Source organism: Microcebus murinus, chromosome 1, assembly GCF_040939455.1.
Source record: "Microcebus murinus isolate Inina chromosome 1, M.murinus_Inina_mat1.0, whole genome shotgun sequence".
In the NCBI taxonomy this organism is placed as follows: domain Eukaryota; kingdom Metazoa; phylum Chordata; class Mammalia; order Primates; family Cheirogaleidae; genus Microcebus; species Microcebus murinus.
The window spans coordinates 63,700,668-63,717,653 of record NC_134104.1 but is presented as its reverse complement, the minus strand read 5'-3'; the positions used below and the strand labels follow the sequence as shown (position 1 = coordinate 63,717,653).

General features: G+C 38.2%; 1 pseudogene; it reads left to right on the top strand.

Annotated features, from left to right (window-relative positions):
* Nucleotides 1–1,903: 1,903 nt before the first annotated feature.
* LOC105879903 (large ribosomal subunit protein eL8 pseudogene) lies at nt 1,904–7,774 on the top strand (annotated as a pseudogene).
* The last annotated feature ends 9,212 nt before the right edge of the window (nt 7,775–16,986 follow it).

Genomic DNA, 16,986 nt, shown 5'->3' with positions numbered 1-16,986 from the left:
AACAGGATATCTCATCTTCATCAGGAAAACTGTACACTTCCATGATTTGGCCTATGTCATAAGAATCAGGGAACAAAGCAGGAACAGAGGCCACCAGCCTCTCCAACTGAAGATCCTGCATTTGGAAATCATTTGTGGGACTCTCAGTGAAGGCACACCCACATGCCCAATTAGAAGGATCCAAAGACTGAGGTGCAACGTAGCTACAGAAACCTGAAACCACAGGAAATAAAGAGTAAGGATGGGTGAATATTCTGGATGAAGTGGGCATATTTGTCGAAAGAATCTGGTTTGGTTGCTTTGATGATTGCTGCTGCTGCTGCTGCTGCTGCTGCTTCTGCTTCTTCCATTTGAATCGTCTGTTCCTGAACCAAACCTGGGAGTGGGAGAAGAGGGGGAAAGTTTAGTCTGTTCCTGGAGAAGTCATTTGACAGCCAAATGATGACCCTCATGTCTTCCTCTCCAAGTCACCATGATACTGGCTTCTGCAAGAGCAGAGTGGAGTGAATAGGAAGGATCATGAAGATCAGGACTGAGACGGAAGGAAGGAAGGAAGGAAAGAAGGAAAGGAAAGAAGGAAAGAAAAGGTATGTTTCAGAGGTTGTGCTGGGGGGGTCAGGACAGAGTCCTGAACTCTAGAAAAGAGAAGTGAGTTCAGGGATCTAGGCAGAGGTGCGGAGTTTGAACTGAAAGATTTCTGAGGATTGTTTTAGGCAGCCTCTACTATGAGGAATACTCCAACAAAAACGTTATGGGCTTTAGCAGACTCCGAGGTCAGAGGGAGTTATTTCTTTTTCAGTAGTGTTATGAATAAATAGATTGCAGGGTTTTGCTTGAAAAGACTAAGGAGTTTATCTGGATGAAAGCCCTTCTTCTATTTAAACTCTACAGTGTAAGTGTTAAAAACCAATATTTCTGGAGTTTTAATTCTAATTATACTACTTATTATCCCTGTGATCCAGTCATTTTGCCTCAACCTCAATTTTTTTCCTAATTTTTCAAACTACATAACAGTGAGGCCAACATATGCAATGTGCTCAGTCCAGTGCCAGTTCAGTAGGTACTCAATAAATGAAATGCTATTACTGTGTTAGGGAGGGAATTTGCAGGTTGAATAGTGTACTGTGGTTTGGATGCGGGAGCAAGCACACCCAAGGGGATCATACCTTCACTGTTATCTCTGGTAGGTTGAGTTCCAAAGCTAGTTCCTTCTGGGTATTTTTATTTGGGAACATGGTCTGGCTAAACAGAGCCTCCAACTTTTTATACTGTTCTTGAGTGAATATGGTACGTTCCTGGTGTTTCTTTGATGTTGCTGTAGGGCAGAGATAGAGTTACACTTACACTACAGATCGCCCCCAACCCCCCTCCAAAACAACCACACAGCTGTAACCTCCCACACCTTCCCTCCAACCAGGCTTAGGATCCAGAAGATAGAGATCCCAGACCCCACTCTGAATGGCTGAGCCCTGTGTAACAATGCTGTGTCCTCTGTTTTCTGAAATTTAGTTTGTCCCGTTTAGGAAATGGGTTACCTCTTCAATTCTCTCCATACTCGGTCTGTTCACTCTGGAAACTGGCTCCCTTGAATTTCAATTTGGCCTGCACTTTAATGTTTTCTGTTTTACTTTTTCTCTAGTACTCAGTTTTTCTACTCTACTTAACCTCAGGACAGTAGACAGTGACTTCCTACTTTTTAAGCTCTCTTTCACACATTGTTTCTTCTAGAAACCAGGAATAAACTTCATATCTCTGTACTTGAGTATAACACACTCTTCAGAATGAGTCTCCTCTCTGCATTTATTTATTCAGAAACCCAGTCCATCTTGTCTGCCAAATGTACGTTTTCTTTTATAGAATTTCTGAAACTCTATTCACTCTTTTGGGGAAAGGGTCATAAGAAATGAAACATAACACAGGTAAGTTATGGAATGCAAGGCAATGCTGTGCTAATAGTTCTCCTGTTATATACTCCAATTCAATAAAAGGAAAAAGGGTCTTCACTTGGGCCTCACTTCTTGTACTTAAAGTTCATAATACCAATACCAAAACCAGGCAAGGATAAATACTAAAAAACTAAAAACAAACAAACAAAAAACCCTATAGACTAATACCACTTATGAACAAGATGGAAATAACCTATCTAAAGTATATTTAATATCATTTTAAATATACATAATTCTATACTTATCATATTTTTACAGTTCATATATATGTATTTGAAATCAGATATATACAAAATTTAGAAATATTGACCTTTTTCTGTTCACATTTAATAAAACTATTCTGTTCAAACTGTGTTTACCTTAAATAGCCATATCTTTGATACCCTGAACCTATTATTTTAATTATTAATAAATAACATAACTTTACAGGTACATAATATTTACTTTCAAATAAGTAGTTCCTAGTACAAAATAATAAGTACTTTTGGAATGTGTTTATGGAATACTATTACTGGGAATTTTGTTCTAAGCCACAAGAAACTTATAGAATAACTGTTTTCCCCTTACATTCATCCTACAGGGGTATATTTATGATTTTCCATAGCCTAATTACTTACTGTAAATTATTTTAAAAGAAATTGATTTATTCATTTCTTTGGATAAACAATATATGCAAATAGTACAAAATTGACACCATCTCTATTGCTCAGCTACCCAACTACTCTCTCTAGAGCTCTTCTAGTCAATACAGTAGCCACTACTCCAAATGGCTATTAAGCATGAGAAATGTGGCTAGTTCTCTTGAGGTAATGAATTTTTTATTTTATTAAATTAATTTACATTTAACAAACTCATACTTAATCCAGTTTTAGGAAAACTTTTTAGTATGCTTGCAACAACTTGGGTATATGAAACTACTTTTTCAACTGTAAATTTTATGAAATCCAGATGCAGATCAAGTATTTCTGGTGAAATTAGCATCTAGATTGAGATATGCTCTTAAGTGTAATGTGTTCACTGAATTTCTTTCTTTTTTCTTTAGACATAGTCTCACTCTGTTGCCCAGGCAAGAGTGCCCTGGCAGTCAGCCTAGCTCACAGCAACCTCAAAGTCCTGGGCTCAAGCAATCCTCCTGCCTCAGCCTCCCAAGTAGCTGGGACTACAGGCATGCGCCACCATGCCCGGCTAATTTTTTCTATATATTTTTAGTTGTCCAGCTAATTTCTTTCTATTTTTAGTAGAGACGGGGTCTCGCTCTTGCTCAGGCTGGTCTCAAACTACTGACCTGAGCAATCCTCCCGCCTCGGCCTCCCAGAGTAGGATTACCAAAGCCTCTATCTGAACAAAATAATGTAAACTATCTCATTGGATAATATTTTGTCTTTTTAACAAAAACTGTTTACAGTTTGTTAGTATGTTATATTCAATTACATATGAATTGTCTAATTATGTATTAAAAGTAAAGATAAAAGCTTTAAACTTACCTATTTGTGTATATCGAAACACAACATATAAAGTAAATTAAATTTAAAAAAGCTTATAAATGATAAAGGAAAAAACTGATTTTTGTGTGTGTTTTTACCTTTTTACATTCTCTTGAATCATTATTAGCTTGCTTCTGTGTTTACTTAAAATATCATCCCCGCTTTATACCCATATCTTGATGTCATAACCAGTCTTTTTTGACAACTCCTTTTATGGCTTTTTCAAATGGATCTGGGAGCTGTTGGTTGGTTGTCACTTCCCGCTCCTCTGCACATGAACATGCAGAAGGAAGTCAGTGAGACATCACCAAGGCTGCAGAGGAGAATGCCCAAACATCAACAGGTACACACTGGAAGGATCAGCATCTGAAACTAAGGGTAGCTCTGTAGACTCCAATTTGTAAGTGAGCGCAAAGAAGCTAGGTGCAAAACTAGTAGAAGTAGGGGAAAAGATGAATTTGTACTGTGCCAGGAGGGACTGCTGAACACAAAATAAGCAATGCAGACAAAAGATTCGGATAAAAGGAAGAGGCAGATTTCTGATAACTTCAAAAAGCAACAAAAAAGAAACTCTAGAGCTGAAAATCTTCCTGGCCCACCCTTCACTTTTGAAAGCACAGGAAAACTCATATGACATCAAAAAATGCACAAAAGAAAGGATCACAGTAGTAGTAGTAGTAACTATACTGCTGTAACAGACTAGTGAGACATTGAACTACCAAGAATGGAGAGAACACCATCTCAAATATGATAAGTCTGAGCGTGCTGGCTCATGCCTATAATTCTAGCAATTTGGGAGGCTGAGGCAGGAGGATTATTTGAGCTTAGGAGTTCAAGACCAGCCTGAGCAAGGGCAAGAGCCTGTCTCTACCAAAAATAGAAAAAATTAGCCGGGCATGGTAGCACACGCCTATAGTCTCAGCTACTCAGGAGGCTGTGGCAGGAGGATCATTTGAGTCCAGGAGTTTGAGGTTGCAGTGAGCTATGATGATCCCATTGCACTCTACCCCAGGTGACAGAGTGAGACCCTGTCTCAAAAAAAAAAGGAAAAAAAATCAAATATGATAAACATACAAGGTATTTAATCCCTTCTAGGTGGCCTACTTTTGTTCGAACCTTATAACTACCCACCATGAGGGAAAGGACAAGGGGGGCTCCCAAGAGAAGAGGGACAGAAGGAGGGATGGCACAGAGGAACCGTACTCTCTGGAACTGACTTGAGCTTGTGGTATCAAGTACATGCTGGAATCACCCATGTTGATTAAAAAGGCTGACAACTCACAAGGGACATTATTCATCAGGGATATTGTGGAAATAACAATTATATACCCCCAAATATTTTCAGTCAACCTTGGCTAAAGTAAAAATTAAAGAAAGAAACTATGGGTTGATTTGGTATCAGATAAGGAACAATAAAAAGCCCAGAAGCTAGACTTTGAGTTATAAATACTTTAATAAATCTAAATGCAGAGCTTAAGTTATTGTTCAGGGCACTGTGAAAGGGAAAATTAGGTTATAGAATGATCACATATAGACAACTCCCAATTATACCCCAGGAAAACTCATGTCCACATGGGCAAATTTCTTCCTGAGATTTAAATGTATACATGTTGTGGCTTCTGTAAACTTAAATCTATTTCTCATTCAATAAGCTCAAGGAATCTATGGTATGCAAATTACACTACGGAAAAATTTTTAACCAGTAATCTCTGAATCATATTTGTTTAATAGTAGAAATTCTGCTTTTAAACTACATTTTTCTGCTCTCTTCCAAGGTGCCAAAAGGAAAGGTCCAGGGGGAAATGGTAGCTTTTACCCCTGCTGTCAGGAAGAAGCAGAAGGCCAAGAAGGTGGTAAATCCCTTGTTTGAGAAAAGGCCTAAGAATTTTAGCACTGGACAGGCCATCCAGCCCCAAGTGACATTACCTGCTTTGTCAAGTGGCCGCGCTACCTGCAGTGACAAAGAGCTATTCTCTATAAGCAGCTGAAAGTGCCTCCTGTGTTCAACCAATTCACCTGGCCTTGGACTGCTTAAGCTGGTCCACAAGTACAGGCCAGAGACAAAGCAAGAGAAGAAGCAAAGACTGTTCTCCCAGGCTGAGAAGAAAGCTGCCAACAAAGAGAATGTTCCCGCTAAAGGGCTATTTGTCCTTTGAGCAGGGATTAATACTGTCACTACCTAGGTAGAGAACAAAAAGTTTCAGCTCATGTTAACTGCACATGACATGGATCCCATTAAGCTGCTTGTCTTTCTGCCTGCCCTGTGTTGCAAGATGGGGGTCTCTTACTGAAGGCAAAGGAGCTCTGGATAAGCTAGTGGAAACTGTCAGAACCAATTATGACAAGACATAGGAAGACATCTGCTGTCACCGGGGAGGCCACATACTGGATCCCAAATCTGTGGCTTGCATTGCCACGCTGTAAAAGGTAAAGGCTAAAGAACTTGCCACTAAACTGGGTTAAAGGTACATTGTTGAGTTTTCTGTATAGAAAAATAATAAAAATTTCTCTTTTGAAATAAAATTAAACCATACGTTTTAAAGAATCTAATCATGAACATGTTACATAAATGCTTTACCTAACTTCCATCAAGCATAAAAAGGGAATGCTAAGAGTATCTACTTTATAATAGTGTTTGTAAATGTATTACATGAGTATTAATGTTAGGGCATCAGCTCATGGGATATTCTCTAAGATTGATCACATCCTAGGCTACAAGACAGATTTCAACAAGTTACAAAAACAGAAGTTATACCGTGCATCTTCTTAGACCACACTGGAAGAAAATTAGAAATCAGCTGCAACAGAAACACTCATCTCTACCCAAGGTCATGGAAACTAAACAAACCTACTGCTGAATGATAGTCAAGGAAGAAAGTAAGATGGAAATCAAAAGATTCTTTGAATTAAATGCTAATGGGAAGATAAGTTACAAAAATCTGTGGGACACAGCTATAGCAGTCCTGAGAGGAAAATTCATAGCCATAAATGGCTTCATCCAAAGACAGAAAGATCATAAATCAACAATCTAATGAATCATCTCAAAGAACTGGAAAAGGATGAGCAAACCAATCCCAAACCCAGCAGAAGAAAAGAAATAACCACAAGGGTTACAATTTCTCCACATTCTTGCCAACACTTGTTATTTTCTGTTTTTTTGATAGTCGTCATCCCAATGGGTGTGAAGTGGTATATCACTGTGGTTTTGATTTGTATTTCCCTAATGATTAATATGATGAGCATCTTTTAATGGGCTTATTATCAATTTGTAGATATTCTTTGGAGAAATATCTGTTCGAGAATTTTGTCCATCTTTTAATTGTTTTTTGTTGTTGAGTTATGAGTTCTTCATATGTTGTGAACATTAACCCATTATCAGATGCATGTTTCTCAAAAATTTTCTTCTATTCCATAGGTTGTCATTTCACTCTATTCATTTTGTCCTTTGATGGAGTTTTTAAATTTTAATGTAGCCCAATTTATCAATTTTTATTTTGTTGCCTGTGCTTTCAGTGTCATATTCAAGAAATCATTGCCAAATCCAGTGTCAGAGCTTTTTCCCTAAGTTTTTTCTAAGAATTTTATAGTTTTAGCTTTTACATTAAGGTCTCAGATCTGTTTTGAGTTAATTTTTATATATGGTAAGGATGCAACTCCATTTATTTGCATTTGTATATCAGTTTTCCCAGCACCATTTGTTGAAGAGACTGTCCTTTCCCTGTTGAACGATCTTGGCACCCTTGTCAGAAATCATTTGACCATATATGTTCAATAATGTATTTCTGGCTGGGAACAGTGACACATGCCTATAATCCCAGTTACTCAGGAGACTGAGGTGGGGTGATCACTTCAGGCCAGGAGTTCAAGACCAGCCTGGGCAGCATAGCAAGACCCCCACTTCAAATTAATAAATTAATTAATTAAATAGGTAAGATAGCATAGTACTTGGGATTTTCCCATGACCTTTTTTTAAAAGAATGTATTTCTGAACTCTGTTCTTTTTCATTGGTCATATGTCTGTCTTTATGTTACCACCACACTGTTTGATTACTATAATTTGTAATAAGTTTTGAAATTAGGAAGTATGAAACTACTAACTTTGTTCATCATTCATTTACAAGATAGTTTTGGCTGTTTGGGATCCCTTGAGATTTAGTGTGAAATTTGGATGGATTTTTTTATTTCTGTAAAAATCACCATTTAGATTTTTATAGGGATTGGATTAAATCTGTATATCACTTGTGTAGTATTGACATTTTCATAATAACAAGTCTTCCCATTCACATGAGGTATCATTTCATTTATTTGTTTCTTCTTTAATTTCTTTTGACAACATTTTATAGTTTTCAGTGTATAAGTCTTTTACATTCATGGTTAAGTTTGTTTCTTAGCATGTTATTATTTTTGATGCTATTGTAAATAGAATTGTTTCTACAATTTCATTTTTCTGTTTATTAGTGAATAGAAACACAACTAATTTTTGTGTAGTCATATATTTTTTAAAAAGTAGACAATATGTACAAGTACAGGAAAGTCTCCAGGGTACATATTTCAGAATAACTCAATAAGATCCAATTGTAAATAAATTTATTTATACATTTATATACTACTACTCTATATAATGAGCTTCTTTTTTCTCACTTTCCCAAAATATTGAGCCACAATATTCCTTCCTTTGAAAAGGAGCTTTCTTTATTTCTATTTGCATATGCTTCAGACTTTCTCTCCTACAAAAACATTCTCACTTGCTCTGTATCATGTATTCTTATCTATCATAATTTCAATCAACCATGGGCCAAAAGCTCATTGGATTTGAAATATATAACTTCTCCTTTTATGATGGGAAGTTTTTTTTAGTGGATTTTTAAAAATAAAACACAACAGACAATAGCTGCTTTAAAAAAAAAAATGCAAAATGTAATCATAGGGCCCATGAGAAAGAGAGCAATAGAAGAAGGAGGAAAAGGGAGAATTATACTCACTGGGCCTAGCTGGATCCTGAGGTAACATCAAGTTCATGTTGGAATCATTCATGTTGATAGAAGGGTCTGGCTGGGGACTCTCTGGGGTTGTTCTCTTCATCGGAGGTTCTGAAATCTCAGGTGGAAGGCCTATATGACATAGGGAATGCTGATGAGCTAATTCATTAACTGGATAGCAATGTTCTCAAGGAACCTGGGTTTGCTCTATGACCTCAGGCAAGAAGAGTTAACCTGCAGAAAGCTTCTGTCTCAGCTGGAAAATAATTCATTTTTATTTCATAGAGAAATACTCCAGATATATTTGTCAAAAAATTAAACTTTGGGCCAGGCACGGTGGGTGGCTCACGCCTGTAATCCTAGCACTCTGGGAGGCCGCAGCGGGCGGATTGCTCAAGGTCAGGAGTTCGAAACCAGCCTGAGCGAGAGCCCGTCTCTACCAAAAATACAAAGAAATTAATTGACCAACTAAAAATATATATACAAAAAATTAGCCGGGCATGGTACCACATGCCTGTAGTCCCAGCTACTCGGGAGGCTGAGGCAGCAGGATTGCTTCAGCCCAGGAGTTTGAGGTTACTGTGAGCTAGGCTGATGCCATGGCACTCTAGCCCAGGCAACAGAGTGCGACTCTGTCTCAAAAAATAAAAATAAAATAAAATAAAAAATAAAAAAAAATTAGAAAAGTAAATCAGACCATGTAACTGTATTGCTCAGGGTCTTCATTGACTTCCCATTGCAGGTGGGATATACATCACATCCTTTCTGTTTTTGGCCTAGGGAGCCTTATAGGAACAGGCATTGCTGCCCTTTGACCTGGGCAAAACAGTCCTTTTCTTGAATCCCTTCATTGAGTTTTTTTTTTTTTTTTTTTTTGAGGCAGAGTCTCACTTTGTTGCCCAGGCTAGCGTGAGTGCTGTGGCATCAGCCTAGCTCACAGCAACCTCAAACTCCTGGGCTCAAGCAATCCTTCTGCCTCAGCCTCCCGAGTAGCTGGGACTACAGGCATGCGCCACCATGCCCGGCTAATTTTTTCTATATATATTAGTTGGCCAATTAATTTCTTTCTATTTTTAGTAGAGACAGAGTCTCACTCTTGCTCAGGCTGGTTTCGAACTCCTGACCTCAAGCAATCCGCCCGCCTCAGCCTCCCAGAGTGCTAGGATTACAGGCATGAGTCACCACACGCCCGGCCCCTTCATTGAGTTCTATATCTCTCAGACTTTAATGGGTATACAAACCACCTAGGACTCTTGTTAAAATAGATTCTGATTCAATAGGTCTAGGGTAGAGCTTGAGACCCTGCATTTCCAACAAGCTACCAGGTGATGCTGATATTACTGGTCTTCAAACAAGACTTAGGGTAGCTTTAAAAGGGCCTCTTTCTGTGTGAGCATGGAGTCTGCAGGACAAAAGTATTATGATCTGGAATACTTGCCTGCTTCTTAATCACACTCCACATATTGCAGCTGATAGGATTTTTTGCTGCAGACTGCACAGTATCTTTCCTGAATTCATCCTCCTGGGGGGAGAACATGCTGTCAACGTGCGCTCCCTTGGCTCAAAGGGTGACTGTTGGTCAAGTGGTGTCAACAGAGCCTGGACATTAGACAAACAGAGGCGACGATGAGGGTGAAGGGGCTGGGGCTGCAGCCAGCTCTTCCTGCGTTGTCATGTTCTGTGTAGAACTTCAAGAAACTCAAGAATTCAAAATTTGAATCTTGACTTCCAGGAAGATGTTTGTCAAGGTAGGCAGGGAGAACATATTTTACTTAAAAGTTTGCTACTTTGATTTACAACTTTTAAATAGTTATATGGTATGTGGCTCTCCAGTTGTATTCTGTCCTGGCCCTGCAAATGTTAGACCGTTGGCTGAGCTCTCCCCCCTGCTCCTCGGTTGGGTTCTGGCCACACTGGACTCCTTTCAATCTTTGAACAAGTTGTGATGCTCCTGTTTCCAAGTATTTGCAGATGTTCTTCCCCACTATTGTCTTCCACTTAATACGAAGTCCACAGTCACCTGTAATTTTTCAGTTGTTTTTTTTTACATGCAATACTTTTGTTTTAGACATGCAAGGAAAGCTATTTCAGAATCTACTAATTTAAAGCAAGCAGCTATATACAGATAACAAAAGAAGCAACATTTGGTTACAGCTCAGCACACAGCATCCCCCATAGTTATGTAGCATTAAAACCAGACATATAACATATTGTGGGGCAGAGGAAAGGGTGGAGGAAACAAATGGAAGTGAAAGACCAATGTTTCTCAATGCTTCAAATGTATAATGCTAAATTTCTCGTTTGATAGCAAATCCAGGTGCTTCAAATGTAGGACATTACAGCAAGATGGTTAGAATGGAAATAACTCATCTGTATACATGCCCAATACTAAGTTTGGTCAAAATACATTTCATAGGTCTTCTTTCAGTGGTAAACCTGTTTCATAATGTTCTGAAGTTATTGTTTAATAACTTACTAAACTCAGGATTTAAGCTCTCTAGATATAAACAATGAATTATTTGGTACTTTTCCTTTCATATTATAATAAAACATGCTATATGTTTTATCAAAATATATAATAGTGATCAATATTAAAAGTTTTAATATTCAGAAATATAAAGCCACAGTTAATAAAGCATTAAGTATTTAAATGCAGACTTAATATATTAGAAAGCCATAACTAGTAAAATATGTCTTTAGGTATTAAAACTTAACATTAGGATTTTTTCTTTTTCTTTTTACTAGAATAGATTCCTTTCAAAATAGGATTTTTTGACTATAAAATAAACTCAGCATTAATATTTTGAAAAAGCTACTATTAAGCAACAGATATTGCAGAAGAGACTTTTCAGACAGACATATACTTTCTGTAAATTCTTAACTTGTAGAAGCTATCACTTTACAATGTCCTTTTAGCTCTTTCTTAGCATTGTGCGCTTCTCCTTCTAAAACAATTATGATTTTTTTTACCCATCTATTTTTCGGCTCCTGCTTCATTGTACCTTTATTTCACCTGTGGAAACAATTAGCTATGAAGAGGTAACATGTTGGTGGAAGGGGAACATAGATTATTTTTGTTTCTGCTCGGAAAGAATTTACAGAAGAGGAGGGAGAGAGGGAGAGAAAGAATGTATGGGGAGGAGACGGGAAGTGGGAGACGAAGAAGGAGAGGAAATTACTGTGAAAGTTCAGATGACCTACCATGTTTCCCCAAAAATAAGATAGGATCTTATATTTATTTTCCCTCAAGAAGACACCCTAGGGCTTATTTTCAGGGGATGTGTTATTTTCCCCTCAAAGCCTCAGCTTGCAGCACGCACAGGATGGCCAGGACCTGACAGGGGGAGCCGACCTTGTTGGTGGGGCTGCCCGCACCTTTCTGGTCACCTCTGGGATAGTAGCTGTCACGATGGGGCAGATGAGAAGGGCTACTCGTCTTCTGTACCACTCTGCGATGAAATGCATGGGTTGTGCAGATACGCAGTGTAGCTACACCCATCACTAGGTCTTATTTTTGGGGTAGGGCTTATATTGCACAAATGCTTAGAAATCCCACATCTTAAGGAAGTGGCAAGCATTGTGTGTGGGGGGGAGGGATTACCTCTATCCCTTTTTAGGGAGACGTAAAGATATACATTGTAACCAAAATGTCTGAAAAAAATATGTAATTGGGAAGTGGGCAGGTGGAAGAGGGGGGAGGAGAAGGGTATGTACTTACCTGGTGGGTTCGGTGTGCACCACCTGGAGTCTGGACATGCTAGAAGCTCTGGCATAGTGGGGTGGGGGGGGCAGGGGCAAGATATGTAACCCTAACAATATCTGTACCCCCATAATATGAAGTAATAAAAAAAAATTTAAAAAATCTTGCTAGGGCTTATTTTATGGATAGGTCTTATTTTCGGGGAAGCATGGTAGGACTGAAATTCTCAAAGTGTGCTTTGGAGGCCGTTGGGGGTCTCAGGTTTCTTCAGGAGTTCTTCAGGTCAAAGTTATTTTCATAATATTATTACTGTTTCACTCGCATGTTATTTCACAATTTTACAGTGGAATACATTTATAAGAGCTTCATAATTCATAGACCAATATTTTGCAAAGGACCAGTGTGTAATGTTACAATATCATGCATGGGTACAAGGTTCACTCAAAGTTCAATGTAGACCAATGGATTTTAATGTGACAGAGTATGAAAGGTCCATTGATACAATTTCAAATTTCACATTGCAACTAATCTTTAAGAAACAACCACTTGTTGAGTTTGTGTTGTAGTTTCAAAGGCTATCCACAATGATCCCAAAAGCTATTAGAACACTCCTTGCTTTTCTAACATCATATATCTACATATGGTCAGATTTCCTTTTTCCACTTAAAAAAATATATATATATATATATCATAAAAGATGAATACAAAAGCAGAAGAGAATTCTGTTTTCTATTAAGCAAAATTTACTATAATGTAAAAACAATGCCATTGGCCTCACTATATTTTTGTGGAAAATATAGTTAATATGAAATGCATTTATCATTTTATTTTGAAATGAATTAATAGGTTTTAATTTCTCAATTTTCATTTTGAATGTGGTAAATAGATGTAACCTATAGATGTAACCTACAGAAACAAAAGTTCTTTGTGGTCCTCAGTAAGTTATGATTGTAAAAGAGGTTCTGAGATCAAAAAATTTGAAATAACAAGGGATGGGCCGGGGCTTGACATTTAATTGAAAATAAATTCAGCTGGGCACTGTGGCTCATGCTTGTAATCCTAGTACTTTGGGAGGCCAAGTCTGGAAGATTGCTTGAGGCCAGGAGATCAAGATAAGCCTGGGCAACATAGCAAGACCCTGTTTATGCAAAAAATAGAAAACAAAATTAGTCAGACATGGCGGCACACACCTATAGTTCCAGGTAAGGCAGGAGGGGCACCGGAGCCCAGGAGTTTGAGGTTACAGCGAGCTATGAGGACACCACTTCACTCTATCCCAGGCAACATAGAATGGAAATTAAACACATTAAACAAAGAAGCACCTGTAATCCTAGCACTCTGGGAGGCTGAGGCGGGCGGATTGCTCGAGGTCAGTTCAAAACCAGCCTGAGCAAGAGCAAGACCCCGTCTCTACTATAAATAGAAAGAAATTAATTGGCCAACTAATATATATATATAAAATTAGCCGGGCACGGTGGCACATGCCTGTAGTCCCAGCTACTCGGGAGGCTGAGGCAGAAGGATTGCTTGAGCCCAGGAGTTTGAGGTTGCTGTGAGCTAGGCTGACGCCACGGCACTCACTCTAGCCTGGGTAACAAAGCGAGACTGTGTCTCAAAAAAAAAAAAAAAAGAAGCAAAGGCTTCAACTGGCCTATCATTTTTCCTGATCAGGGCTATGGAAAGCATAAGACAGAATTCCTAGCAGGAGCACTGCATTTACTCAGCAAATATTTATTGGCTGCCTCCCACAAGTGGGTACTTAGGTAGGTCTGTTGATTCTGCAATGAACGAAGCACGCAAATAGTTGCTGTGATGGAGCTATATTCTAGTGAGGATTTGCAAAGGCAAGGCTAGCGCGGACTGGGAAAGTTTGGGAGCCCTGCAGAACGGACACCCGCCCTCAGTAGCAGGAGTCTCACGTTCACTCCCTGATTTTCACGAGGCAGAGTCAGACCTTCTGACCTTCCTTCTGTCCTCAGCCTACAACCCTTTCTCTATCATCTCCCTTCAATGTGAACATATGAGTGATTCGCATCCTTCAATCTTGCTCTTTTGATCTTTTGAATCCTCTTTGACCAGTTAAAGACCCATGTTCTGCCTGTCCTACCTCCTCCCAGCCTCCCCATCTCTCTCTGCTTACCTGTCAGGAATTCCTTTGGAGTGCCCATTTTCAATCCTGCTTGGTCTATCTCTCTGGAAATGCAGTCTCTTTAGTATGTCCTCAAGGAGAACGAGGTATATTTAAATGTAAGGTTTGATTCAATCAGACCCCTCCCTGTACCACCCAGATACACCCTGATGTCCTGCCCTTCCTTCCTTTATTCATTCCTTAAGTAACAGCTTAGTACAAATGTTGCTGGAAACAGAGTCATTATTCTTTTAATTCTCAAACTTCCTACCTTTGACAGCCCTTCAAGCTAGCTTTTATTACCTTTTGATTCCACCACCTCTTCACTTTTACACTTGTTTAAAGTTTTAGGTGCGTTATCTTCAAAATAGTTATCCCATATGAAAATGTTCATATGGATGATTTAATCCATTCATGTTTGAAAGGATAATGATTAGTACTATAAAGTAGTCTCTTTTCTTTCTGAGGTTTCAGTTACCCCCAGTCAACTGTCTTCCAAATATATTAAATGGAATATCTAAGCATCTGGCTCTTGCTTTTTCTTGACCTTTAACTTTATTTTCTCTGTAATGCCTTGTCCACTTGCTCCTGCCACCATCCTCCTCAGACTAACTGAAGTCTTTCTCATCCATCCATCTGTTCATTTGTTGTATTCATTCATTCATTTATTCATCACTTATTTATTGAGCACATACTGGTGGCAAGCATTGCTCTGGGACTGAGAGGGGATCAGTTTTGACCATAAGAGACTTGACTCCTGCTTCATGGTATGGTAGCACCATCAGCTTGCTGGCTTGGGCTTCTCTGGACTAGGGAGGGGTCTCTGATACCTAGCCCTGTCTGCTTCTCTGCCAGCTAGCCCAGAGGCCACAAGTCTTAGACTAAGGTATAAGATCTAGAAACAAAACACCAGAAGAAAAAAATTTAAAAAAGGAAAAAAATTAAAATTAATATTAAATAACAAAAACAGAGTGAAACAAAAAGAGCTCATGCTCTGCGTCCTACCAAAGAAAGAAGACAGAAAGTCACCATGTGACAAGAGTGAGAAATGTACCCAAAGTAAAGAAAATAAACAATTCCTATAAACAATAGGAAAGAAAAGATTTCAGCATTAAAGGATCAATCCAGATAAATGGGATAACCATTGACAAGTATTCCAGAAAGAGAACACAACACATACAGAGAAATCTCACATTTTAGCCCAACATCTCTCTCAAAATCCCTTATTCTTTTTCAGCATCTCACTCTTTCTAAATGTCCCTTAGTTATCTATGCCTACCAATTTCTGTTACTTCTGTCTGTTGCACTCCTCTTTACCTGTCCCTTCCTTCCTCCTTTCTTCCCTTTCTCTGTTTCTTCTTTTTCCCTCTTCCTCTCTCTGTATCTCTTTCGAAACTCAATTTATCTCTCTCATAGACTCAATATTTTCTCAGTTTCTAATTCTCTCATTTACTCTCTCCAAATCTCTGACAATGTCTCTCTCCAATATCTATTTCTCAACATTTGTTTTTCAAAATCAATATCAATTTTTGTTTATTTCTGTCAATCTTAATCTTGCTCTTTCACGATTTCTTTTACTTATTTTAGCTATACAACTTCTTCTCTCTGTCATATACATGCTCTCTTTTTCTTGGTATTTCTATATTTCTTTTGGTACTTTTCTCTTGGGATCTCAATTTTGTCAATTTTGCCAATCCCTCGATCTTCCTTGATTTTTTTCTGAAATATTTTTTTCAAAAGGTTGAAGGAGAGTTAGCCAAGCAAAAAGATAATATCTTTTCTAAGAGGAGAAAGAACAGAAGGCAATGATGTATGACCTGAAAATTATATGCAGCAAGGGACAGCAAAAGTTGAACTTTTTTTGGGGGGGGGGTGTTATTAAAAAGTTGAGAAGACATCACCCAATGAATAATGGTGGATGAAAAAAAAAAGGAAAAAAAATTATGAAATTAAAAATCAAAATGTAAAATTTTTGTAAAAAAAAATAAAAAGTTGAGAAGAACATTTATGATCTTCCATTACCATGCTTTTTATGGTTACCAGTAGAACATGTTACTACTCTGTACATAGTTCAATAGTGAGTATTTCAGACTCCAGAGAGTGATAACTAAGGTGATAGATAAAACGTAGATGGGTAAAATAATTTATGTAGCTCCTCCACCCTCAAGGAGGTGGAGCATAAATACTCACTTTTTAAGTGTGGGCTGTACATAGTGACTTCTTTTCAAAGAGTATAATATGAAGAACGGGACGAGTAAGTTTACAGTGGAGAAATCTGGAAAACACACTACCTCAGCCAGATGACCAAGGTTAATGTCAATGGTGATAAGGCATGTTGTTAGTATGTACCCTAGATATAATGTGATGAGAATGCCACTTTACCTCTGTGATCTGTCTCTCAAAAACCCTTTACTGTAGTCAAATAATGAGAAAACACAACAAATTCCAGTAGAGAGTCATTCTACAAAATACCTGACCAATTAAGGCCAGGTCAAGATCATCAAAAACAAAAAAAGCCTGAAAAACTGACAACCAAAAGGGAACGTGACAAGTCAATATAATGTGGGATCCCAGATGGGATCCTGGAGCAGAAAAAGGACATTACATAAAAACCAAGGAAATCGGAACAAAATATAGACTTTAGTTAATAGTAATGTATCAATACTGATTCATTAATTGCAAGAAGTGTCACATGCCAACGTAAGATGACAATAATAGGGAAATATGGGCGAGGGTGGAAAATGAGAAT